This window comes from Vulpes vulpes, chromosome 5 (assembly GCF_048418805.1).
Source record: "Vulpes vulpes isolate BD-2025 chromosome 5, VulVul3, whole genome shotgun sequence".
Taxonomy (NCBI): Eukaryota; Metazoa; Chordata; class Mammalia; order Carnivora; family Canidae; genus Vulpes; species Vulpes vulpes.
Window position 1 is genome coordinate 17,634,101 of NC_132784.1, and position 20,596 is coordinate 17,654,696.

The window sequence follows — 20,596 nt, forward strand, 5'->3', positions numbered from 1 at the left end:
TGTCAAAAACATAAAATATGGGGGGAAGGGAATGTAGCACTTTTTGAATGCAATTGAACTTACACAACTATCAGCTTAAAAACAGACTGCTACATATATAGATTGATATATATGAACCTCATGGTAACCACAAGCCAAAACCCTACAATAGATACTCAAAAAATAAAGAGGAAAGAACCCAAACACAACAACAAAGAAAGCCATCAAACCACAAGGGAGAGACTAAGAGAAGAAAATAGGAACAGAGAAGAACTACAAAAACAAGCAGAAAACAATTAACAAAATGACAAGTGTATATCAGTAATTACATTAAACGTAAATGGCCTGAATACCCTAATCCAAAGACATAGGGTGGCTGAATGGATACAAACAAACAAAAAAACAAGACCCATCTGGAAGAGATTCACTTCAGATCTAAAGATACACATGAGGGCAGCCCCGGTGGCCCAGCGGTTTAGCGCCACCTTCGCCCGGAGTGTGATCCAGGGAACCCGGGATTGAGTCCCACGATGGGCTCCCTGCATGGAGCCTGCTTCTCCCTTGGCCTGTGTCTCTGCCTCCGTGTGTGTGTGTGTGTGTGTGTGTGTGTGTGTGTGTGTGTGTCTGTCTGTCTGTCTGTCATAAATTAAAAAAATTAAAAAAGATCTTTAAAGATACACATGAATTAAAAGTAAAGAGATCAAAAAATATATTTTTTCAATGGAAAAGAAAAGAAAGCTGTAGTAGCAATACTCATATCAGACAAAAATAGATTTTTTTAAAAAGACATTAAGAGAAAACAAAGAGTATTATGTAATGACATAAGGGCCAATTCAAGAAGAGAATACAACGTTCATAAATATTTACATCTCCAACTTCGAAGCATCTAAATATAGAAAGCAAGTATTAACAGACATAAAGGCAGAAATTGATAGCAAAATGCCCCCACTTACATCAATGGACAGATCATCCAGACAGAAAATCAATAAGGAAACATTGACCTTAAATGACACATTAAAGCAGATGGATTTAATAGATATATACAGAACATTTCATTCAAAAACTGCAGAATGTACATTCTTATCAAGTGCACATGGAACATTCCCTAGGACAGGTCACATGTTAGGGCACAAAATCAATCTCAATAAATTCAGAACATTAAAATCACATCAAGCATCTTTTTCAACCACAGGAGTATGAAACTACAAATCAATTAAAAGAAGAAAACTGGAAAAACACAAACACATGGAGACTAAATAACATGTAACTGAACAATCAATATCTCAACAAACAAATCACAGAGGAAATTAAAAAATACCTTGAGACAAATGAAACTGGCAATACAATGTTCCAAAATCTGTAGAATGCATCAAAAGTAATCTAACAGGAAAGTTCATAGTGATACAGGCCTATCTCAACAAGCAAGAAAAATCCCAAATGAACAATAAAACTTTACACCTAAAAATTTAGAAAAAGAAGAAAAAAAACAAAGCCTAAAGCTGGTAGGAGGAAGGAAATAATGAAAATCAGGCCAGAAATATATTAAATGGAAACTTCAAAAAATAGGAAAGATCAATTCGGGCATCCCGGGTGGCTCAGCAGTTTAGCACCGCCTTTGACCCAGGGTGTGATCCTGGAGACCCCGGATCGGGTCCCACATCAGGCTCCCTGCATGGAGCCTGCTTCTTCTTCTTTTTTTTAATTATTATTATTTTTTATTTATTTATGATAGTCACACAGAGAGAGAGAGAGGCAGAGACACAGGCAGAGGGAGAAGCAGGCTCCATGCACCAGGAGCCCGACGTGGGACTCGATCCGGGGTCTCCAGGATGGCGCCCTGGGCCAAAGGCAGGCGCCAAACCGCTGCGCCACCCAGGGATCCCCGAGCCTGCTTCTTCTCCCTCTGCCTGTGTCTCTACCTCTCTCTCTCTGTGTGTGTGTCTCTCATGAATAAATAAATAATATCTTTTAAAAAAAAATAAAAGATCAATTCTTTGAAATGATAAAATCAGTAAACTTAAACTTCTAGCCAGACTCATCCAAAAAGTAAATAAATACATACATAAAATCAGAAATGAAAAAAAGAAGTTACAACTGACACCAGAGAAATACAAATGATCATAAGAACTTACTATAAACAATAATATGCCAACAAATTGGACAACCTAGAAATAAGTAAATTCCTAGAAACATGATCTTCCAAGAATGAATCATGAAGAAATAGAAAATCTGAGTAGATCAACTACTAGAAGTGAAATTGAGTTAGTAATCAAAAAACTCCCAAAAGGAGGCAACTGTGTGACACAATTGGTTAAGAGTCTGACTCTTGATTTCAGCTCAGATCATGATATTGGGGTATGGAATTGAGCCCGGAGCCAGGCTACACACTCAGCATGGAGTTCTGCTTGATATTCCCTCTCCCTCAGTCCATCTCCCTGCTCGCACACGTGCATTCTTTCTCTCTCTAAAATAAATAAATACAATCTTAAGAGAAAAAAAGAGAAATTTCTTGTCACTGGTGACTTGTTAATTAACATAACTCATGATTAAAAATAAATTCTCATTAGTGAAAATAATGGTATTTAAGATATGCAAGCTGAACAAAATGTTTTGGCGACATTTCCCGTCTTTTACAAGAAGTAAGAATTCTACATCCTGAAGAATTGTTCCTAAATGACCTCATCTCCAGCCATTGTTTTAGAGAGTTGTTGGTTGCCAAAGTCAACCCTAACCCTAGCCTGAATTTAGCCTCTGGAATATTGGAGTGACTTCCTCAATTGAACTTTTGGGTGAGGATGTGGTCAGAGTAATTTATATGGCAGACAGCTGGAACTTCACTGAAATTACCAAAGAGGTTTTAGGGATCTGTTTGACCTCTGCTGCTTGCTAATGAAAGTTTGTGTAATAAATGTCTCCAGGGGTGGCAGAGTTTGGTCAGAGACTTGTTTTTATTTTAACAATATCGTGGGGACCCACTGAAATCTCCCATAACCATTCCTAAAGCTAGTTTGCTATAGGGAACCATCATCGGTGGTGAAATGCAGTGAGGTTACTTTATTAAGTTTCTAGATCAATGGATTTTGTTGTTTTTTTTTAAAGATTATTTATTTATTCATGAGAGACACACAGAGAGGCAGAGACATAGGCAGAGGGAGAAGCAGGCTCCCACGGGGAGCCAGATGTGGGACATGATCCCAAGATCCCAGGACCATGACCTGAGCCAAAGGCTGACGCTCAACCATTGAGCCACCCAGGCATCACAGATCAATGAATTTTGGCCAGAACGTGACAGAATGTGGTAGATAAAAGAGAATGAAGATGGTGATGTTGAATGGTAACTAATGGACAAACAGGTTTGTCAGCACTTGCGAAGCACCCCTCTAGAGGGTTCCAGAAAAATACAGAAGGCTCTTGGCAAGAGGCTGCTGAGATTTCAGAGTACAGATGGTTGAAGCTTGAACCATTTTAGTTTGGGTATAAGGCAAATGTAACTTCAAATGTACCTACCTACATAGTGGAAAGGCCTGAAATATTATTTATAGCCACTGATTAAGCATAGTCAAATACAATAAATCATTTCAAATGTACAGTGGTTTTGGTTATAAGCTATCCTAGAAAAAAAAAAAAAAAAGAACAGTTGAAGCAATCCAAGAGTGGAGGTTTGATACAAGCTATGGCTTCTATAAGGTTTAAGGGGGACATAGTCCCTTTTTTTTCTACTAAACTTGTAAGGAATTTATATCTACTACTTCCAATAATTCTATATTCCTATATATATTGCTATATACCTGGGAAGGGTTGAGGAGTAGAATAGGTGGTAAACATCCCAAAGGTTTGTCATGGAAATCCTCTGGCTGATAGTATCAAATAACAATTACTGAGAAGACTGGGAGATTTGGGGTGTCTTGGATTTTCATTTTACCTCAAGAGGCCATTTTGATACGGTGACTATTCAGGAATATGGGCAGACCACAAAGAGAGAAAATTTAGATGGGTTTTTAAGATGGGCACCTCACTATCACAGGTTAACAGGACTTAGCTGACCTTAGTTGACTGTGTCCTAGAAAACAAAATGGAAAGTTGGACTAATCAATCAGCAAATAGGTCTTGCACTTTTGTTAAGGGCTAAGCCCTGTGTTGGGCACTATGACCCAGTCCTGCTATGAATAGTCCTATTACTAGCAAAGACAAAATAAAACATGTTAGTAGGTGCAAATCAAGTAAGGAACAAAGTCTATGCCTTTAAAAGTTAGTGTTTATCATTCTAGCCAATTTGTTAGTACCAATATGTAGAATATCTTTAGGGATAAAACTCCTGAACCTTGACATACAGCACTCTAGATGCTCTCCTCCTTCCTTTCTTTCTTCCAGTAATGGAATATTTTTGAGCATCTGATGTGTCCTCAATACTTGTGCTTGGTTCTGATGATACAAAGATGAAAACATAAGTTATGGCCTTTCATAATCTCATGTGTGTGACTATGAGAAAGAAGACTGTGGTAAAAAAAAAAAAAACTAAGCAATTAGCTTGATAAAACAATAAAAACACAGCTTGAAAAACACATCTAGAATAGTGGGAGCCACAGGAAACTCAGGGGAAATGCATCAAACTCAGAAAATACAATGAGGCTATAAGGATAAACTCCCTGGGTGGGGGGTGATTCCACTTGAGCCAAGTCTTAAAGTACCAGCCAAGCAGCCAGGGCAAAATACCAGGACGAAAGACATTTGACTAGTTTGGGAGCATGTGCAAAATTTGTCATTGTGGGGATCCCTGGGTGGCGCAGCGCTTTGGCGCCTGCCTTTGGCCCAGGGCGCGATCCTGGAGACCCGGGATCGAATCCCACGTCAGGCTCCCGGTGCATGGAGCCTGCTTCTCCCTCTGCCTATGTCTCTGCCTCTCTCTCTCTCTCTCTCTGTATGACTCTCATAAATAAATAATAAAAAAAAAAATTAAAAAAAATTTGTCATTGTGACTACAGGAGGCTGGAGGGGGCTGGACACAGCTGGAATACAGGATGCAGTGGGGAAGGGGAATGCAGGGAGGTGGTGGCATCAGAGAAAGCCAAAGCTTTAGGCCAAGCCCAGATCACAGAGGAATTCAACTTAACCCTGAAGGTGATAGAAAGTCAAAGGATTTAAAACAGAGAAGGAACAAAAATAATTTGTTGGAAGAAGACAGACTGCAGTAGAGAAGAAAGATAGAGACAATGACATGGCAGGAGTTTATGTTGTAATTTTTTAAAGAGCCATTCAGGTGTATTTACCCATATTCAGTCTACTCCTATAGGTAGTCTCTAATTTTTTTTAAGGTCTATTTATTTGTTTGAGAGAGAGAGTGGATACGTGTACAAGTGGGGGGAAGGGATATATAGAGAGAAACCTCAAGCAGATCCCCTGCTGAGTGTGAAGCCCAATGTGGGGCTCAATCCCAGGACACCAAGACCATGACCTGAGCCAAAATCAAGAGTTGGCCAAGTCAGGAACCCAACTGACTGAGCTACCCAGGTGCCCCTATAGGTAGTCTATAATTAAGACTTTTAAGTTGAAGTCTCCTTACTCTCTAATACTGGTATTTGAATCAAAGAATACCATTTATCATTATCTTCAATCGTTCTGTGCTTTAGAAGGAACCAGAGAAATCATAGCTCAGTCTTAAGTTTCAAATGGATTTGAAGTCTGTGGTGAAGATAATAATTTTGAAAGCTGGTTTTGTGTAGTGACAAAAGGTTGTTTTTTTTTCCAAATTCTGAAACTTACCCTTTAAATAATAAGAAGCAAAGTTTCAATCATAAAGGGAAGAACTAGAATAAAGCAAAACATTTTAAAAGGGAAAAGGAAGAGAAAGCCAAAGGTCAGATGCTAATCTGGCTTGTCTTGTGTGGAAGAAACTTCCAATAGTGACATAAGGAACCCAGTGTGATGTTTTCAGAAACCTGAGAATACAAGAGTTCTAAGGAACTCTAGTCTAGGAGACTGTCAGGCATTCAAAGAAGTCCCACACTAGACAATGGTTCTGCATCTGATGCCTCAAAAGGAGTGATGGAGCCACTTCATTCAAGTAGAGATAGTGGTCCCAGTGGACCACAGTCTACATGCCATATGTAGGCTCCAGAAGGACCCACAGTACCAGTACTGGATGTTGGAGTATGAAGAGAATCAGTAGACCAAAGGTAGACCTGGGCATTGAGAAGAGGAGGCCACCAAACACAGGGCTTTGTGACTAAAGGCTGTAGCACAGGCTCTCAACTTCAGCGGTGACATAAAAATTCTAGCCAGGACCCAATACTTCTCTGAATCATGGATAGAAATGGCTCAGAGACCCTGCAATATGAGGGCCATCTAACGAAAGGCAGAGGAAGCCCAGAGTAACCCCAAGGTACCCCAGGAAAGAAGAGATACAGCCCTAAGGCAGAATATGAATTACAATTCACTAGTTATTCTGAATTGATTCACACAGACTTAGACAAAATGAGAAGAAAAAGAAATTTGTCCCAGATGAAAGAACAGAACAAGGCAACCTCTGGAGATCCAAGGAAAACAGATATAAGTAACATGCCTGATGAAGAATTTAAAGCAATGATCATAAGGATATCCACTGGACTTGAGAAGAGTGGAGGACAGCTATGAGATATTAACACAGAGATAAGTAATAACAGAGCTGAGATACTAGGCTTAATAAATGAAATGAGAAACATGCTTGATGGAATGAATAGCAGGCTGCAAGAAGCAGATGAATGAATTAATGACCAGAAGGACAGAATAATGGAAAATAATCAAGCTGAACAAAAGAGAGGAAAAAGAATCATGCAAAACGAGAATAGACAAAGGGAGTCCACTGTAACAGCATTCGTACTATAGGAGTCCCAAAGGAGGAAGAAAGAGAAAAGGGGGCAGAAAATTTATTTAAAGAAATAAGAGTTGAAAACTTCCCTAATCTGGGGAAGGAAAGATATCCAGGTCCAAGAGGTACAGAGAACCCCTGACAAAATCAACAAAACCTAGTCCACACCAAGACATATCTTAATTAAGATGGCAAAATATAGTGATAAAGAAAAATCTTAAAAGCAGAAAAAGAAGAGCTACATACAAAGGAAACCCCCATATAGCTATCAGCATATTTTTCAGCAGAAACTTTCTAAGCCAAGAAGGAGTTGCATGATATATACAAAGTGCCGAATAGGAAAAACCTACAGTCAAGAATATGAATACTCTTACCAGCAGGCCTATCATTCAGAATAGGAGAGATAAAGAGTTTCCCAAGCAAACAAAAACTGAAGGAGCTCATCACCACCAAAGCAGTCCTGCAAGAAATATTAAAGGGGATGCTTCAAGCAGAAAGGTAAGACCAAAAATGACAGTGTGAAGGTAAAAAACAAAAAAGCAGTAAAAATGAGTATGTTTGTAAAAAAAAAAATCAGACAAGAAACTCACAATATATAAAATATGGATATAAAATATGACACCATATACCTAAAATGTGAGGAGGAGAGGAGTAAAGAATAGCTTCAAACTTAAATGACCCTCAAATTAATATAGATGCTATAGGCAGAAGATGTTATATACAAACCTGAAAGTAACCACAAATCAAAAACCACTAATAAATTTGCAAAGAATAAAGAGAAAGAAATCCAAATATATTACTAAAGAGCACCAGCAAACCATGAAAGAGAAAGACAAGGAAGGATCAGAGAAAATCTACAGAAGCAATCACAAGACAAGTAATAAAATGGCAATAAATACATATCTATTGATAATTACTTTGAATGTAAATGGACTAATTGCCCCAAACAAAGACACAGGCTAACAGAATGGATTAAAAAAATAAGATCCATCTTATGCTACCTACAAGAAACTCATTTTAGACCTAAAGACACCTGCATATTGAAAGTGAGGGACAGAGAAACATTTATCATGCAAATGAATGTCAAAAGAAAGCCAGAGTAGCAATACTTATATCATACAAAATAGACTTTAAAACAAAGACTATAGGGGTGCCTGGGTAGCTCAGTTGGTTAAGCATCTGACTCTTGATTTTAACTCAGGTCATAGTCTCAGGGTCATGGGATCAAGCCTTGTGTCAGGCTCTGCACTGAGCATACAGCCTGCTTAGGATTCTCTCTCTCTCCCTCTTCCTCTGCTTCTCCCCACCCTCGCAAAAAAAATTAAAAATAAAAATAAACAAAGACTGTAACAAGAGACAAAGAGGGATACTATATGATAATAAAGAAGATAATTGAAAAAGAAAATATAACAATTTTAAAATTTATGTATCCAACCTGGGAATACCCAAATATATAAAGCAGTTAATAACAAATATAAAGGAACTAATTGATAATGACACAATAATAATAGAAGACTTTAATACCCCATTCACATCAATGGACAAATCATCTAAACAGAACATCAAGAAGGAAACAATGGCTTTGAATGACACACTGGACCAGATGAACTTAACAGATATATTCAGTCATTCCAACCTAAGACAGCAAAATACACATTCTTTCAAATGCACATGGAACATTCTCCAGAATAGATCACATATTAGGCCACAAAACAAGCCTCAACAAATTCAAAAAGATCAAAATCATACCATACATCTTTTCTAACCATAATGCTATGAAACTAGAAGTCAGCCACAAGAAAAATATCTGGAAAGGCCACAAATACATGGAAGTTTAATAACATGCCATTAAACAATGAATGAGTCATGAACCAGGAAGTCAAAGAAGAAATAAAAAACTATATGAAAACAAATGAAAATGAAAACACAATAGTTCAAAACTATTGGGACACAGCAAAAGCTGTTCTAAAAGGGACATTTATAGCCACAGGCCTATCCTGAGAAGCAAGAAAAATCTCAAATAAATAATGTAACCTTACATCTAAAGGAGCTAGACAATGAACACAAACAAAACCTAAAGCAGCAAAAGGAAGGATGAGATCTCATAAAGATGAGAGCAGAAATAAATAAAATAGAAACCTAAAGAAAAAACAACAGATCAATGAAAACAGGAGTTGGTTCTTTGAAAAATCAATAAAATTGATAAATCTATAGCCAGACTTATCAAGAAAAAAAGAGAAAGGACTCAAATAAAATCACAAATTTAATAGTAGAAATATCAACAAACACCACAGAAATATAAGGTAATTTTATGAAAAACTATCAATCAAAAAATTGGACAACCTAGAAGTGGATATTCCTAGAAACATACAAACTACCAAAACTAAAATGGAAAGAAATAGAAAATTTGAACAGATCAAAAACCAGTGAGGAAATTGCATCAGTAATCAAAAAAAAACGCCACCAAACAAAAGTCCAGGACTGGATAGCTTCACAGGTAAATTCACCAAACATTTAGAGTTAATACCTATTCTTCTCAAACTATTCCAAAATAGAGAAAAGGAAGGAAAACTTCCAAATTCGTTCTTTGAGGCCAGCATTACCCTAATACCAAGATCAAAGAAACCACTAAAATAGAGAACTATAGGCCAATATCTCAGATGAACATAGAATTAAAATCCTCAACAAAATACTAGCAAACTGAATCCAGTAATACATTTTTAAAAATCATTCATCCCAATGACATGGGATTTATCCTGGGTTGCAAGTTTGGTTCACAAATTCACAAATCAATCAACATGATACAACACATGAAGAAGAGGAAGTATAAGACCCATATGGTCATTTCAATAGATGCAGAAAAAAACATTTGACAAAGTAGAACACCCATTCATTAGAAAAACTTTTAATGAAGTACATTTAGAGGGGATATATCTCACCATAATAAGGGCCTTATATGAAAAACCCACAGCTAACATCATCCTTAATAGGTCAAGAAGAAGACAAGGATGCCCACTCTCACCATTTATTCAACATAGTACTGAAAGTCCTAGCCACAGCAATCAGATAACAAAAAGAAATCAAATGCATCCAAATTGGTGAGGAACAAGTAAAACTTTCACTCTTTGCAGATGACATGATACTATATAAAGAAAACCAAAAGACAGCAGCAGAAAGAGAAATTAAGGAATCAATCTCATTTACAATTGCATCAAAAACCAGAAGATACCTAGGAATAAACCTAACAAAAGAAGTAAAAGACCTGTACTCTGAAAACTATAAAACAATGATGAGAAAACTTGAAGATGACACAAAGAAATGGAAAGACATTCCATATTCACGGTTTGGAAGAACAAACATTGTTAAAATGTCTATATTGCCCAAAGCAATCTACACATTTAATGCAATCCCTATCAAACTACCAACAGCATTTCTCACAGAACTAGAACAAATAATCTTAAAATTTGTATGGAACTATAAAAGACTCTGAATAGCTAAGGCAATCTTGAAGAACAGCAAAACTGTTCACAATTCTGGACTTCAAGTTATATTTCAAAGCTGTAGTAATCAAAACAGTATGACACTGGCACAAAAATAGACACACAGATAAATGGAACAGAATAGAAAGCCCAGAAATGAACCTACAATTAAATGGTCAATTAATATTTGACAAGGCAGGAAAGAATATCCAGTGGGAAAAAATGTCTTCAACAAATAGTATTGGGAAAACCGGACAGAAACTTGCAAAAGAATGTAACTGGACCACTTTATCTCTTTCTCATTTTTTTTCAGAGGTGGAGGGAGGAACAGAGGGAGAGGGAGAGAGAGAATCTTAAGCAGACTCCACACCCAATGCAGAGGCTGACACGGGGTTCAATCTCACAACCCTGAGATCATGACTTGACCCAAAATTAAGAGTCAGGTGCTTAAGGGTCCCAAGTACACCTTCTTACATCATACACAAAATTCAAAATGGATTAGAGACCTAAAGCCATAAAAATTCTGGAAAGAGCACAAGAAGTAATTTCTCTGACATCAGCTGTAATAACTTTTTTCTATATAGGTCCCCTGAGGCAAGAGAAACACAACTGAAAATAAACTATTGGGACTACATCAAAATTAAAAGTTTGTGCACAACAAAGGAAACAATCAACAAAACTAAAAGCCAACCTATGGAATGGAAGAAGATATTTGCAGATAACACATCTGATAAAGGGTAAGTATCCAAAAATTTTATAAAATTCAACACCCCCCAAAAAATAATCCAATTAAAAAATGGGCAGAAAATATGAGCAGACGTTTCTCCAAAAAGGACATCCAGATGGTCAACAGACACATGAAAAGCTCATCATCACTTATCATCAGGGAAATGCAAATCAAAACTACAATGAGCTATATCACCTCACACCTGTCAGAATGCCTAAAATCAACAACACAAGAAACAACAGGTGTAAAAAAAAAAAAAAAAAAAAAAAAACAACAGGTGTTGGCAAGGATGTGGAGAAAAGGGAACCCTCTTGTGCTCTTGTGAGGAATGCTAACTGGGGTAGTCACTGTGGAAAAAACAGTATGAAGTTTACTCAAAAAATTAAAAATAGAACTACCCTATGGTCCAGCAATGACCCTATTGGATATTTACCCAAAGAATACAAAAACACCAACTCAAAGGGATACATGCACCCCTATGTTTATAGCAGCATTATTTACACTAGCCAATATGTGGAACAGCCCAAGCATCCATCAGGTGATGGATGGATAAAGAAGAAATGGTATATTCATACAATGGAATATTATTCAGCCATCAAAAAAGAATAAAATCTTGCCATTTGCAACAGTGTGGATGGAGCTAGTGTGTATAATGCTAAATAAAATCTGTCAGTCAGAGAATGACAAATACCATATGATTTTCCTCATATATGGAATTTAAGAAACAAAACAAATGAGCAAAAGGGGGGAAGAAAGAGACAAACCAAGAAAGAGACTCTTAAGAACTCTTAACTATAAAGAACAAACTGATGGTTACCAGAGAGGAAGGGGTGACAGGATGGGTGAAATGGGTGATGGGAATTAAGGAGTGCACTTGTGATAAGCACTGGGTAGTTAAAATAAAAACTTAAAAAAAAAAAAAAGAACTGTACAGCATATGTTATCTCAAAAAAATAAAGGTAATATAATTTTTGAGGCACTTTCTTCACAATCCTTAACATTCAATTGTTTCATCATTGTCTTTCTTCTAGCATTCTCTATTTCCCAACTGAAAAAAAAGAGAGGGAATAGCAATCAGAACTACAGTATGTTTCATGAATGTTTCGGCATTTAAATTTCATAAAATTTAGAACTGAATGGCCTTCAGTATGCTTTTGATACATGTGCTAGTAGATTTTTTTAAATATATACGTTATCACCAGGGTAACATTTAACACATGAGAAGGAATTTCTCTTAGACTTGAATCCAGAAAATTAATCTGATGTCTATCTAAAAATAGAAATGTTTTTTCTTCTATGTCCTTTTCTCTATTTTTAAAAGCCCACTACTTATTCATTCGCCTTCCCAGATGTTAGCTGGGAAAGCTGAATCTTTTTTTCTTTTTTCTTTTCTTTTCTTTCTCTCTCTCTCTCTCTCTCTCTCTCTCTTTTTTTTTTTTTTTTTTTTTTTTTTGCAGCCTCACTAGAAGAACTCATAGATACCCAAAAGTGTTAATCACACCAAAGGTGCAAATTACATCAAAATCTTATGGAATTAAGAATTTAAGTATCTGTTGTTGCCACTTCATCTTCCATTATTAAATGCATATAAATCACAAGGTGTGTACCTGTGAGAATTTTGTAAATTAGCAAACATCCAAAATGTAGTACTAATGGGAATGACATTTAGGCTTTGAGGCAGAGCTAAATTCAGGTTTCTGAAAGGTTGGTCAGCTGCTCCAGGCAGATGTTGTTTTTATTTAGTGTTATGATCATTTCGTCATATAATTTCTTGAAGTGGCAAGAAACTTGAGGCTTGAGACATTTTTAGAAGAGGTAGTTCCTATGATCCTCCTGGATGCACATATGAATTACAGTCATCTGGGTCCACACCCATGACCTAAAGCAGTGCTTTTCAAACTGGGTCATAATCCATTCATAGGCATGGAAATCACCTTATGAATCAAAGCCAGCATTTTAAAAAGTAGAAGATAATAGAAAAACATAATATCATAGTTATGTATTTGTTGTTGAAAAGGGAAGCTTTGTTTCAGTGTGTGTGTGTGTGTGTGTGCACGCGCTGGGTTATGATACAAAATGTAAGTTTGGGGGTGAGCCAACAAAATATATTTTAAAGCCATGGATATAATGTTACTAATGTATAGTTCCCAGTCAATATAAACTACCAATACTAGGAAATTAGTACAAACCTAATGGAAAATAATATTTCAGAAAGTTTCATAGAATTTGAAATTATCCGCAGCCTCTGAACCAGTTATTTATTTATTATTTATATATAGTTATTATTTTTGACTATCCATCTCAAGAAAATACTCCAAATTTCAGAAAAGATTTTTGCATAAGAATATTCATCACACTGTCATTCATTATACTAGAAACCCCAAACAATTGCAATGCTCAATGACATGGCAACATTAAGTCCATTTTTAGAACATGAACCAATCGAGCATTGTGTCATCATTAAAAGCACTATTTTCATAGGATTTATAATGATGTGGGAAGTGTTTATGACATAATATTAAATAGAAAGGATTCAAAATTACTTATATTCTATAACCTTAACAATTGTAAAAACTTGTTAGAAGAAAAATGCTAAAGTAGTGGTGCTCAGAGTGATTATGATTTTCATTCTGTTTTTCTATATTTTTCAAGTTTTTTACAGTCCACAAGTGACATATCTGTTGTCTAGGGTAGAGAGTTTTTCTTAAAAAAAAAATAATAATAAGACACTCCCTTACTAGGATAGCCAAGTAATAATGTGGTGTTGGTCGTTTGCTTTTGCAAAGATGCTACCTTGGCTGACTCTCCCTGTTGGGCCGTGGAGAGTAAGATTGCCCTTCCTTTAAATGCATTTTCATAATGTAATGATTTTCAAGGATCTGTTTCATATTCTTCCTTTGTGATTAACACCAAAGAAATAGCACTAGAGTCAGGGTTTCAGGCCTCCCAAGCAGAGTGTCCCATACATGTTCTTTTACTTTTCTCAAAACCAGTGTATTAGTTTCTTACTGCTACTGTAACAAACCACCATTAACCTGGTGGCATAAAACAACAGATTTATCTTAGAGTTCTGGAGGACAGGAATCCAAGATGGTTCTCACTGGGCTAAATTTAAGGTATCACCAGGCCTCAGGTCCTTCTGAAGAGACACTGTTTCCTTGCATTTTCCAGCCTCTAGAAGCCACTTGCCGCCATGGCTGTTCCTCCATCTTCAAAGCCAGCAGTTTAGCATCTTGAACTCTCTGCTTCCATTTCCACAATGCTCAATTGGTTCTCTGACTCTGACCCTCTGCCTCCGACCCTCTGCCTCCTTCTTAATAAAGACCCTTCAGATACAATGAGTCCATCTGGATAATCTAGGCTAACTCCCCATTTCAATATCCTTAAAATAGTTAAGGTCATTCGCAAAGTCCCTTTTGCATTGTAAGTCACATATTCACAGGCTCTGGGGATTAGGACATGAACATCTTTAGGGGGGCCATTATTCTGTCTACACAACCAGGCTTGACAGAGCAGCTTGAAACTGGGAGTTTATTTCTCTTGCATTACAGCTAGAGTGGTCTGAAAATAGCACTGTACCCAATTAGGGGTCCCAAATGTGCATGGACCTGTGATTTTCCACTAGGGGGCAACATCCTGTAGGAACAGGATCTTCACTCAGTTCTTGGCACCCACCAAAGGTTAACTGAAGAGATGGTTCCGAGCTTTACTGTTAGAGTGCAAGTCTACAGCACCACAAAAATGTAGTCAAGGTGCCCAAGCATGCATAAATAGATGCTGGAGGATTTGCAGTTGAATCATAATCCCTTCATATTGTTACCTCTTTGGTTATAGTTGTGTAGAAGCAAATGAGCCAGAGGAGGGAGATTAAGAGCTCAAAAAACTCAGAGGTTATTCCAAGTTGCTTTTGTTTTTATTTTAAAACTTTTTAAGTTTCTTAAGTAATAACACATTGTAAAAAATATATATTGGAAAATACAGGTAAGCAATAATAAAAATATTGTTTTTATGTCACTTTTGGCTCTTCAAAGCTGAATACAAAACAACTAAGTGTCAGCCTTTTAATTGTTAAAGACCTTTTTACTGAGTTATGGATTTAGAAAATTAAAGTTCATGTAAACAACTAAACTAAACTTCAAAGTAATAAGAACCGTTGGTTATTAGCTTAACTACCTTCACACCTACTGTTTTTGGTTTGTCTTAAACTCAATTGTATGTTATTTCTTGAAAGTTAACTTCACTGACATTAATTTAGAGTCATGGTATTCTCCAGGTTTGAGCAGACCTCTCAGTCTTGCAGCTTTTCTTTTTTAGATCCCAGTTCGTGTTTTCCTTGCTTTTCTTCAAAGCTGATAAATGAAATAAAATGCCAGCATTTATCATAAGCCAATGAGACTTTCCTTTTATTCCCTCATTGTGGACAATAAAGAAATTTGATTCTTTCCTACATGTCTCTTCATTTCCTTTAAGCTTTTCCTTCTCAAAAAATTCCAGCTTCCTCTCCACTTGTCTAGTTTCTGCCCAGCCCCTCAAAGCTCAGCTCAAACACTGCTTCCTCCCTAAACCCTGAGAGAACGCAGGGGTCAGTGCTGATTTCTCCCCTCTCTGAGAGAACACAGGGGTTAATGCTGACTTCTACCCCCTCCAAGTTTCTCTAGAACTCACCCACTACCCCACATCTGACACTTAATCACTCACGTGTTTACCACGCACGCTGCAGTCAGGTCTCCTGGCCCTTTCCCCAGGACTTCAGTCACTCCTGCTCATGCCACCTCTTGGGTCCACTGTTTTGCCCAAAACAGGTCTTTACACTTGATAATGAGATTAAACTTCCAAATACTTACATCTTTCACCCTAGACACATTACGAGCTGTTGGAAGGTGGAGATCACATTTATTCACGTAAAATACAGCAAACGTAGATAGAGGTCCTACTTTTTGCCAGGCAGAGTGCCAAGTGCTAGAAATGTAAGGATAAACTAAGATAACCCGTACCTGTAAAGTTCTTAGAGTTTAGTGTAGAACAGAGAATGATACTACAGTGTGAAAAGCATCCTAATACAGGAAAATGCAGGGGGTCACCCAGAGGGCCGAAAGGTCAGGAAAGCACTTTCAGAGGAAAAGCCCTCCAACTGTGAGGCTCAAAAGGCAAAGGAGGGCAATAGGGAGGGGATTCGCATTTACTCAGCCAGCACTCTGTGTTCCACATGGACCAGGTACCACTCATGTAATCCTTAAAGCAACCCTGGGAAATACGAGGAAATCAGACAGGTATGATTCACTTCTACATCTCACCATCCATTACCAGACCAGCAAATTCCCATGTAGTGCTTCTTACGTGCCAGCACTATTCCAAATACTTCACATGCATTACTCCTTTGATCATGACAACAACCCTGCAAGGTAAATACTGTGGCTACCTTTATTTTACACATCGGTAGAGCAGGTACAGTTCTCACAGGAACCCAGCAGATATGTGGGTGAGCTGGATTTAAACCAGGCAATCTGACCCCAGAGTCTGTGCTCATAACCACCACACTGTGTGACCTCTACCGGACTATTTTATCATCCCTTGAATGTGTTTATTAGTAAAGGTAAGGAACATTCTCACTGACAAAGTCAGCAACTCAAAACTGTGTAAAATATAATTTCCACACTTCTCCTAATTCCATTTCCAGTATTATCGGCGAGTTTTGAAGCTAAATATTATTAACCTCTGAGTGAGTCTCAGACATGTTAAGAGATTTGCCTGGGGTCACAGCTGTAAAGTGGGAAACTGGGATTTAGAATCAAGTCTTTTTATCAGAAAGGGAGACAGAACATAAAGACTCCTAACTCTGGGAAACGAACAAGGGGTGGTGGAAGGGGAGGAGGGCGGGGGGGGGGGGTGGGGGTGAATGGGTGATGGGCACTGAGGGGGGCGCTTGACGGGATGAGCGCTGGGTGTTATTCTGTATGTTGGTAAATTGAACACCAATAAAAAATAAATTTATTATAAAAAAAAATAAAAGTGGGAAGGCAAAAAAAAAAAAAAAGGAATCAAGTCTTTTTAGCTTTAACAACTCGGGGGAACTACCAAGCAAACTGGGGAATCTGGAGAAGGGCCCCCAAGTAACAACTAGCCTGTGCAAAGCCAACAAGAGCTGCGCATGCCCTGCTGATGAAACTGGGCTTCTCTCATTGGTGATGCACAAGCTGGGGGACATGAGCCTAATGGCCTTTTAGGAAGGTCTTTCTGGTGACTGTGGAGGATCGAAGGTTAGAAACCAGAACATGGAACAAGGGAATGGGAAGGACTGATAAATACTCATGATACTGGTAGACAGAATGAGGGACTTGACACATCTCTTAGGGGGAGGGAAAAGTTAAAGTTTAAAGTTAATTAAGTTAAAGGAAATATCCTTAGGGCAGAACAAGGTCAGGTGGCCCTATCTTAATGGCCTGTAGAGGAGGGGTGGGAGCTCTGAGAGGCAGACAGAACCTTCTATCATGGGTTACTTGAGAGAACGGAGGTTAAGGATCTGAATCCACAAGATGACTCCACCAGGGCAGCCAGAACATTTCCGCTGCCCCCTTCCATAGGCTGTACCCTGTTTCCTATGATTTCCCTCCTCTCCAAGTCTCATTTAATCCAATTCACTTGGATAAATATAACCCAGTCAATGGTTTCTCAGACCTGCTCTTGACAGAAGATGTGCATTACCTTTGGCAAACCATGTTAAAAAATTCCAGACTCCCATCCCTCACTGGCCAGGTACATAAGGGAAATGTGTGGAGCAGTCAGGTATAAACTGGAAGTGGGAGAAAATGTGGCAAGCTCAAGAATACATTTCTGCAAGCCTACGCATTCCAGTTCAATTTTTTTTCCTTTGAATCAACATGCTGGTCAAAGAAAACACCATCAAGCCTCATTATTTGGGGATTCTGAATCTGTCAATTTGCCTACTTGCTGAAATATATTTATGACCCTAAAATCAATACTTACAGCAACTCTTGTAGTCATTTGTAGACATGCACAGAGTGGTGAAAAATTTGAGTCTACTGGCACACATGTTCCCAGCTGATACCAAAGAAGCCAACACTCTGTGCCTTTTTGTCTCAGCCCTCACACCATTAACAAGCATTCATCTCCCTGGTCTATTGAATGCCATATTTTTCTCATTTTTGTGCTTTTTTTTTTTTTGTCAGTGTTTTGCTATTTAAAATGGCCCCCAAGTGTAGTGCTGAAAAGCTGTCTACTGTTCCTAAGTGCAAGAAGGCTGTGATGCGTGTTATGGAGAAAACACATGTGTTAGATAAGCTTCATTCGGGCTCGAGTTAGAGTGCTATTGGCTGTGAGTTCAATGCTGTTAAAAGAATGTTAATTTTTGTATCGTATTAGTTTTTGTATACCAACAATATATATTAAATAAGGGGTCTTTAAAGATTTTATTTATTTATTTGAGAGAAGAGAGAAGAAAGAGAGAGCATGATTGGGGGGGCAGAGGGAGAAGCAGATTTCCTGCAGAGCAAGGATGGGGATGGTGGGGCTGGATCCCAGGAATCTGGGATTGTGACCTGAGCTGAAGGCAGCCACTTAGGTGCCCACTCAACCAACTGAGCCACCCAGGTGCCCCAAATAAGAGGTCTTTAAACAGAAACACACATTTTTAAAAATTTTTAAAGTTGGTTTTTTTTTTTTAATTTGAGAGAGAGTGAGAGCATGAGTGGGGGATGGGTAGAGGGAGAAGCTGACTCCCCACTGAGCAGGGAGCCCAACACGGGGCTTGAGCCCAGGACCCTGGGATCATGACCTGAGCTGAAGGCAGAAGCTTAAACGACTGAGCCAGTCAGGCGCCCCAAGAGAAACACACATTAAACAAAGTTGTGTACTGACTGGTTGACAAAAATGTGACCAGAGTTCTCACAGAAATCTAAATCTATATTTCCTCTGGGAGCAATGGTTCAGTTTCTGATGAAACTTTATAGAATGTAGCTACCAATAATAATGAGTATCATCTGTATCTGAGAGCCTCTCATTCTGCTACAGTTGGGGAGCTCCTATTCAATGACTTTATCCTAGTTCTCAAAGTTCTCAGAGTCTCAGTCATGGGACTTCTAGGGTATGGTGTGTTGTCACCTGAGACTCATAATAAAGCACTAGAGTTTGTGTATGATTTTTTAATTACTAAGCAAAATTTGAAGTTATCTCTATAATAATGTCACTTACATTCTGGAATGCTTTCCAGAATGGGAAGATGTACCAATCACATCCCTCACCCTCTAAAAAAGCCTGGAAACGCTTTCAGGTCTCCTGCCAGTGCTTCCCATTGACCAAACCCAACTGGAAACCAGCTGACAAAGGAGCCTGAGGTCAATCTTTAAAGCAAAGAGAAGGACAAAGAATGAGTCTGAGGGAGGGGTAAATGGAGAATTAAGCCAATATGGGGAGCCAGATATTAATCAGGCAATCCTATAACTAATGTAGAGATACATACTAAATACTCTGAACAAAAAAGTCTTGGTGTTCTGACAGTTTAGGACACAGGAGCATGACCCAGACCGGGAGCAAGGGGAGACTCCCCAAAATAAAGCTTGATTGCCACCTCTGACATCCACGGAGCCCTTTACAGAGAGAGAGGGCTTCTGACAGCAAAGACTTAAAAACAAAACGGAGATTCTTGAACTCCTCAGGGCCCTCTGGCTGCCCAAGGCCCTAGCCATCATCCACTGTCCGAGGCACCAAAAGGCAGACATGCCAGTAGCCAGGGGAAACCAGCTAGCCGATTTAAAAGCAAAGGAGGCAGCCCTTTTGGTGACCCAGGTCTTAGCAACCACATGACCTGATCCGGGGGCACCGACCCTGCCTGACACCCCCAACTATACTGATGCTGATTTACACTGGATCAAACGCTTGCCTATGACCCAGTGCTTGCGTGGCTGGTGGAGGGCTGCAGACTCCAGCATCATCCTGCCAGAGGAACTAGGACGATGAGTCCTATCCAAAATACATTGGAGTACTCCTGTGGGAACAAGGAAGATGGAAGACCTCACAGGACATGCAAAGATCACTATTAAAGACTCTCGAGCAAAGATCGAGCAGATTGTGGCAAGCTGCTATGCATGCCAGTTAACTAATGCCACCGCCCATGGATCTAACCCAGGCACCCGGCTCCGAGGGGACCACCCAGGAGCCTACTGGGAAGTGGACTTCACTGAGGTAAAACCTGGAAAATACTGATACAGGTATTTACTAGTGTTTGTAGATACTTTCTCAGGATGGACAGAGGCATTTCCCACCAAACATAAAACAGCACAGACCATGACCAAGAAACTGCTGGAAGACATCTTACCGAGGTATGGTTTTCCTGTTAAGATTGGGTCAGACAACGGCCCAGGATTCGTCTCTAAGGTAACATGGGGAGTGGCTCTAGTACTTGGGGCAGACTGGAAATGACACTGTGCATATAGGCCCCAGAGCTCAGGACAGGTAGAGAGGATGAACAGAACATTAAAGGAGACCTTAGCTAAATTAGCCCTGGAGACTGGCGGGGACTGGGTGACTCTCCTCCCCTTCGCCCTATATAGG